We start from the raw sequence: 8802 nt of genomic DNA, 5'->3' as shown, positions 1-8802 counted from the left end.
TAGAGCTACCAATTTCTTCTATTCATCCCATCTTTTCTACCCTCCTTTCTAAATTTCTCATCTAATTAGGGTGATTTGATCTTCATTGAAGATCAAAGTAACTCTAATTAGGGTTCAAACAATTCAAGAAGAACTTCGATTGGATTCCTTACTAGCTTCCCTTGGACGACACTCGTACTTATCACTACACATCTTAAGTAGAGTTTTTATACATTTTATTGTATAAGCTAAAATTGACAACCACAAGGGTTAAAAATTGCATAAAATTTACCCCTATTTTTGGCATATCAATGCCCCAATTTGAACCCCAGAAAAATCACATTAAAATATCATTTTTTATCATTCTACAACTCAAATATTCTTTCTTCTAGCCGCCACTGTGCGGTGCCCATGCAGCAGGGACAGCCCTCTGCTCGCCAGTCCGCGCGCAGCCAACGCACATGACCGCAGGGCACAGGGTAGCCCTGCGCAGGACTTAGCCAAATCGGCTAAGTCCTGACCATTTGGTTAAGCCCAATAAGGCCTAAGCCCAATTTGGCTAAGTCTTCATTTAGCCAAATTGGACTAACCTTAGTGGGCTGACCCACTAAGGCCAGCCCTATAAGGGCAACACCAGGCCCGCCGGCCCATCTGGCCTGCCGCCGCCGGCACCACTCTGTTGCCGCCGCTGCCTCTCGACCACCGCCGCCGCCGCCCCATTGCTGTTGTTGCCGCTGCTCCGCCGTCACTGCCACCGCCGCCGCCACCGCCACCGCCGCCGACACCGCTCTGCCAAAGAGAGAGATAACAATGGAAATACATCATCACTAGATGATAACACAAAGGGGTAGAGGAGAAGAAAAATTTGGGAGTTGGGCATCTTCTAAGTAACATGGAAGGTATCTAAAAGGATAAAATCTAAGTTCACAACTACATAGGTTGAAGATGGGTTGTAGGTGATGAAGTAAGGTAGTACACATGGTTCTCAAATTAGCTTTAGGTGGTTCAAGGGGAGGTGATTATGTGCTTAAGACGTGAAGAAATGACCATCTCTCCTTCCAGATAAAACTCTCTGTGATGCATATCCTTAACCAAAAAGTGGGAACCAATAAATTCATTCATCACTCCCTTCCACAATAATAGTACTTCTACCCTTTGAATTTCATGTCTGCTCCTCACCCTACTAGATATCCTAACAACTTAGGAACTGACCAAGGGTGTCTAGACTCATGTCTTATGCCATCAAGAGATGCTTTTGATCGGGTACAAGAGCCTAACTTCTCTACTCACGCCTTATGGATCATGGTTTGGACAACTTCTCAAGGTGGCGATGATTATATGGGATGAATGCATTCAAGAATAATAACATTAAAAATATTTATAAAAATGAAATATATGATACATTCATGCATAAAGACCTTTTGTATTTTTGGTTGCACACCTAAATTAACCTCCGAACTGCTATATGCATTGACCCAATGTAAATAATGGTAAAACAAGGGAAGGGAAACGAAAATGCAAACCGAGATGGAGCAGGTGCTGATCATCCCATATGAACTGGCCGCCACTGGACTAGTTTATGGTGCTTCAGCTATCCTGCTGCTTAATGGTAAACCTAAGATAAATAAAAATAAAAATAGAATAACAAAACAAGAAGAAACACAAATGGCCATTGTGGGCTTAATTGTCCAAGTAAAAATAAGCAAAATTAAAATGTCTTATGATAAAATTAGGCTAAGAAAAGGAGAATTTGTAAAATTTCAAAGTAGGAGATGGTAAAAGAATCAGGAAATGGTGATAGAGCTGGCATATTTTCCAATATGGTGACCATAGGTTGTTGTATTTGATCTGCTGCAAGATAGGGCTCCAACTTTTGACCATTGACTGTAAAGGACTTTCCAGTCTTAGGATCTGTAATTTCATTAGTAACATAAGGTCCATCCCATCGTGATTTCAATTTCCTATGAAATAACTTAAAACGAGAGTTATAAAGCCAAATTCTTTGATTCTCATGCGAATTCCTCTTATACAAGACCTTGTCACGAAAGTGCTTCATCTTGGACTTGTAGATGTGACAATTCTCATAGGCTTCATTCCTCAACTCTTGAAGTTCATGGAGCTGCAAAAGGTGATTCTTTCCTGCATCATCTAAAGACAGATTAAGTTTCTTAATAGCCCAATATGCCTCATGCTCAATTTCAACAGGAAGGTGGCAAGCTTTCCCATGGACTACTCTATAGGCGGACATTCTTAAGGGTGTTTTATAGGCAGTCCTATAAGCCCATAGAGCATCATAAAGTCTACTTGGTCAATCTTTCCCATCAGGCCTTACTACTTTCTTCAAAATACTTTTAATCTCTCTATTACTAACTTCTACTTTCCCATTAGCCTGAGGGTGGTATGGGGTAGTCATCTTATGATGGACTCCATATGTTTTTAAAAAATTCCTAGGGTGGGAATTATTCAAATGACTACCACCATCACTAATGATTGCTCTTGGACATCCAAACCTGCTAATAATATTTTGTAAAATAAATTTCAGCACCACTTTATGATCATTTGATCTAATGGGAATGGTTTGTACCCATTTGGAAACATAATCAACTCCTATCAAGATATATTCCTATCCCGCAGAAATTGGAAATGGTCCCATGAAGTTGATTCCCCATAGATCGAACACCTCAATTCCCCTAATAGGGTGCAACGACATGTGATCTTGCATGTGCAAATTCACTACAGCTTTTGATGGCAAAGCCCTCAAGCTATCTATTAGATATAGTTAACTTTTTCATTTTTAGGTTAGAATTTTCCTTTTAATTTTCCTCATGGGTCCTACATAACGAACCCCTGTGTACTAGAATGACAGACCTTTTTTTCCCTTTGAGAAAACACATTTTGGAGACAAAGAAAGAAACAGGTCGGAGAGACCTAGAAGAAGGCGGCTCCGCCGGCTCCTTCTGACTGCCCGCGCACCACCCACGCCACCGGCGAGCGCCCCACGCCGCCCGCGCGCCGCCTGCGCGATCCGCGAGCCGCCCGCGCCGTTAGCGCCATTAGCGCCGCCTGCGCGCCGCCGTGCGTTAGTGCCGCCTGCGCGCCGCCGTGCTCGAACTGCCGCACCTTGAGCCACGCGCGCAACCGCTGCGCCCGTGCCACCATGACTAAGGTCCCGCGCGCGCGCGCTGGTGCCCAGCGCGCCGCACCTCGCCGCGCCGCACCTCGCCCGCGCCGCCCGTGCCGCACCTCGCCGCGCCTCGCCCCGCAATGCCGCCCCTCGCCGCGCCGCACTGCGCAGCGCCGCCTCGTGTCGCGCCACCCTGTGCCACCCCGCGTCGCGCCCAGTCACTGAGCTACGCCGCGCCACCGCGCGCAGGCTCAGCCAACCAGCCAATTCCTCGACAGCACCAGTCGTCTGTGTTCAGCCCGCTCGGCAAGCCAAGGCGATGGTACGCATACCTGGATTCAAGTATTCCGGGTAACAAACTCCTTATCTTCATCTTTACGTCATTGTTGTGTTCGTTGTTTTCAGTCTTGGACTTCGTCGTTCGTTGTTTTCTTACGCGTCTTGATCATGTGTAAGGAGGGAGGTTCGACCTTATGAGGATCTCCCCTCCCCCCTCCCTATTTCGTCTTCGTTGTCCTCGGCCTTCTCGTCATTTTCATGTACTTAGGTCATAGGTTTATTTAGTCAAGTGAGAGTCTTTTGGTGTAAGGGCCCCCATACCCCTATATAAGGGTAGGATGGATGCCCTAACTCAGACGCCTCGATGAATTTTGAAAGATGAAAGTTTGTTCTCTGGATGGTTTGATGTTGTCCTCAATAAAAATCCTGTGCTCACAGACCTCTCTACTAATGCCATGAATATCATCAATAGACCATCATATAGCTGATTCATGCAAAGATAAAACTTTCAACAATGCATCCTCTTGATTGGGAGATAAATGAGAAGAAATAATAACTGGATAAGTTCTATGAGGTCCTAAAAATGCATACTTGAGAGGGCTAGGTAGAGGTTTGAGTTCTAATTCAGATGTATACATATTAGTTGGAACATCAATATTTAGATCATTTGTTTCCTTTTCATCTTCATAAGGAGCAATTGAATTTAAAGGGGACACATGCAAGTCAAAATCTTTTTCATCAACAAGATCACAAACACATGCATCCTTGCCAGAATTTTTAGGGAATTTTAGAAGTTTAGAAATTTGAATTTCTATCTTCTCTTCGCCAACTTTGAGTTCAACTGTCCCCTTGCCCAAATCAGTGGTTTCTTGGGCTGTTGCTAGAAAAGGTCTACCAAGGATTATAGGTGCATGGCTCAAATTTTCCGTAACCTTCATATCTGCTACAATAAAATCAACAGGAAAACAACAATTCTCTACTCTCACAATCACATCCTCTAGCTTCCCATATGGTTGTCTAATTGATCCATCAGCTAGCTGCAATTCTATCCAAATTGGCTCTAGTTCTCCAAATTTAAACTTATCATAAATAGCTTTGGGCATAATGTTCACACTTGCCCCTGTATCCAAAAGTGATCTACTAAATATCATTCCTGCAATTTCACATTTAATCAATGGAGCTCCTGGGTCCCTTTTCTTCTTAGGAAATTGATTTAATAGAATAGAACTAATACTCTCTGATAATTGAATCCTCTTTTGCTTTCTAGATGGGGTACAAAGATTTTTCAAAAACTTTGAGTATGAAGGAATATTATGAATTGCATCTACCAAAGGAATAGTGATAGTGGCTTCCTTAAAAATTTTAAGCAATTGACTATCACCAGGAGGAACTTTGGAAGGCTTTAAAGCTTGGGGAAAAGGAATAGGGGGTACATAGTCTTTTGGATTAGGTTCTAGTGTATTTTTTTTCCTAGAGATTCTTCAGGGTCTTCTCTCAAATCATCAACAATTCTATTATCCTCCTCTGTATCAGGTCCCCCACAAGGTTTTTTTTTTTCATGGATCAACTAGTTCCTTCCCACTCCTTAATCTAGAAATTCCACTTAGATGAACATGTTCATGATAAGATTCATGAGATTCAAATGTTTCACTACATGGAGCATGTTTTGAATCATCAATATCATGATCAATAAAATAAATATTTCTAGGATTAACTCTAGGTTGGGTAGGAAGTTTACTTGAATTTCGGATCGGGGTGCCAAACTCATCCATCTTACCTTTATTCTTTTCACCCCTGAAATTCCCTTGAGAACTTTGACCTCCTTGTTCAGTATTCTTCCTCTCCAAATTCTCCATTCTGGGCTTCATTCTTTCGTGATTCTCCAAGTATTCCTCTTGCTTGAGCATCATCCACTTCAACATGTCCATCATGGAGTTAGAAGATGAATCATGAGAATTTGGAATAAAATTAGGACGAGGGTTAGAAGAAAAATTCTGAAAATTTTGATTGTTCTGTTGATGATATGGACGTGGCTGGAAGTTGCTTTTCCCTTCTCTGCTCCATCCTTGATTCCCATAATTTCCCTTCTGATTCCAAGCTCCTTGCATTAGGTTATTTCCCTCATAAGCATTCACCTGTTCAAGAGTAGGACAAATGTCATTAGTAGGATCAAAACTCTCACCAATGGAACAAAGAGGGTAAGGATGTTTAGTGTTTGTAGAAGGGGATGTAAAGGTTGGAGAGGAGCTCATCATCTTCTTCATATTCTGGGAAGGCTCCTCGACATCCTTGCCCACTTGGCCTAAGTCCCTCTCTACCTTATCTTTCCACAAAAATCAGGTTGTATTGCATTAACATCAATTAGCCCTCCATCTCAGCGATTTCCTCTGCACGTGGTGCCACCGCTAACGTGGAAGACAGCGAGACCACTTGCTCAGGATGCGAAGCAGAAGAGGCTCATGTTAGTCATTGAACTACCATCTTGAATTCTTCGGGCGCCATGTCTACCACCTTGGGAGAATATACGTAGGTAACTATGGGCTGGACACGCTTTGGTGGTGGCTTCGTGGCGGCGCCGGAAAGGGTCATCATCAGACATAAAGTGGATCCCCCAACTTGGTTGTTGGATGTCTCAACCCCTGTCATAGAGAACAGGTTCATAGTGGGTCTGGCCTGAACAGATGGGCAAGAAGAAGGACATCAGTGTCGCAATCCGCAGTATCTATTTCCACTGAAGAGGACTCAAAAAGAACAGGACCACTTCCCAGAAAATATCACCTGCCTTAGTTATTCTATCGTACTCGGAAGCTCCCCTTCCCATTGCACGCTCGCTTAGACAGTAGAAGAGAATGTTTATCCATGTGCTCAACGTAAATATCTACTTGCAGAGGTTTAATTATCCCCGTTTCGTTGATGGGGAGACATTCCATGCGAACCCGATAAGAAATGGAAGTAAATATTAGGAGCTTCTTTGTTCCCGGTGTGTGTATTTTTAATCTATAACTAGCCACCCTGGTTATGACAAGGCAAGGGCTGCGGGGAGAGACAAGGTGCTGACATGAGCGAGCGTTGAACCAGGTTTCTTCATGTGTCATCGACAATTTTAATGGCCAATAAGAAAAGCACACACATTCAAATCCACTAACCGAGTCATTGGGTTGACAAATGCTTTGCTTCCCAAAACTGCTAAAGCACCCCCTTGAAATAATCTACTAATTATACTCCACTTGAAATAGGCATCGTGGCTCGTGGGCTACGAATACGACGTGGATAATAAAATTTTTGCGACCAGTCGGGCTAAAAATGTCGTCGACCTTGCTTCAGATTGTCTTTGTCCCGGCGACCGCTGGCTCACGATCATACGCAAAACTTTACAAGAATCAGTCAATGTGGATGGCATTTCAATCGCACACTGGGGAGAAAGAGATAGGATCACCGGTAGGGAGAAATTAGGGGAAGATTTTGTTGGAAATTCCGCTTCTTTTGAGAAACCCAACTGGATTAAAATTTTATTAAAACTCCATCACAGACATCATTCGTGAAAAACTTTTTGTCACATCACGCGTCCGGACTACCCCATCACCATTACGTCACCGTCACGGGCAATACGTCACCCTCACCGTCACCGTTACAGCTCATCTGGTTCATCACCATCATTGTAGCATCATCCATCACGAGTCCGTCACGGTGACGCGTGATGTTACGGATGACGTTTGGCAATCCCTACAAATAACAGAAAGAGAGAGGAGCGCGAGAGGGAAAACAATCGCACAAAATGAGACATTCACACCGCACAGGCCCACGGTCGATGTGCGGTTCAAAAGACTGTAGAACTTTCCGATGTTAGGTCCAACAAACCGAACCGGACCACACATGGGCCACTTTTTGCAACAGTTGCACGAAAAGGAAACACCATACGATATGTGAGGGAATGAAATATAAGAAATAAATGGACTTACTATTACTTTTAATCTCCAATGTATACCAGTATATTTATTGGATATAAACGAACACATATTTTACAAACAACACATTTCTCAAAATTAAAATAGGCTATATGTGAAAAATGCTCTGCGGTGATTGTTTTTAATAATGATATTGAAAAATTTTCGGTAAATGACTCTTATGATATAAGGTAATCATTAAAAATTGACTGATAAACATTGGAGCTCCTTCAATTTCTTAGCCATAATACATAAATCCAGAAACCATAGGAAACGTCTTGTAGATATCCATGACATTGAAACATATTTTTTTTCCTCTCTTGTTTGATAGATGTCACTAACCTTAAGAAGCATTGTCGTGGCCTAATATTTACTAAATTTAGAATGGAAGAAGTCGGTAATCAGTTACCAATATTAGATTTCCAAGAACATTTTGTAAATAAATTTCAATCCAACATTTAATCGCTGGTCCATTCTTAAAACTCAGAGTAGTCCATCTCATTACGTTTCAGAAAATGAGGAACAAACAAGAGAGGTAATATGATAAAAGCACCAATTGTGGCTGCAAATTTTTAAAAAAGTACGAATAACTACTGATGGACGCAATAAATACCACCCACCAAAGTAAACAACTGATACAAATAATGCTGAAACTAGTAAATGTAGGTAGAAACCACATAAAATGAACTTGAATATATGCTTGAATATTAGATTTAATAGCATGCTGCTAACTCGTATCCTGCTTATTGTAACTCCAGAGGAAAATCCTCACATTCTTTTATAAATCAAATAAAAAAGATCTATAAACCCTATGGTTCATGCAACACATTCGAGCAACAAAACCTGGATTTTAACTTTGCTTTGAGTATATCAACTGTTGTGAAAATGCACGTTAACTGTTACAGATTTATAGTCCATGATAACATTAATTTTTTAGTTCTATTCTAGAAGTGTACCTTAATGTTTCCTCTGACACGGCACTTCAATTTGCGTAAGCAGCAACTTTGGAATGCATTTCATGCTCATTAAATGAAATATCTCTATTTGGTAACAATATATTATTCCAGTTTTAATATAATACTTACTTTTTGTCACTAGACAATAGACCCTATCTTTTATTGTGTCATATGACTAACCAGATAGAAAAGGGGTATTTTCTTTATTTATCTGGTTCCTCTTCTCATTTCTAAAACAGTGTGGTATACAATGGACAATTAATTCAGTCTCCATAGTCATTTGTCTTATCAGTGAATCCAGACATACTCTACATCTGAATCATAAGGAAGTAATAGCTTATAACTTGATCCAAACGTCTTTTTTGATACGCTTCATGCAGGAATGACACTTTTCGGATACTAAATATCTTTTACTCTTGTTCTCTGTACGTTGGTGATCCTACCTGGGCTCTTATTTTTATTGACACTGGATATTGAATCCACAAATAGATGGTATAGGTTATGTACTATCGTCAACACA

The sequence above is a fragment of the Wolffia australiana genome, chromosome 3, assembly GCF_029677425.1.
Source record: "Wolffia australiana isolate 7733 chromosome 3, ASM2967742v1".
Taxonomy (NCBI): Eukaryota; Viridiplantae; Streptophyta; class Magnoliopsida; order Alismatales; family Araceae; genus Wolffia; species Wolffia australiana.
This window is presented reverse-complemented; position numbering follows the sequence as displayed.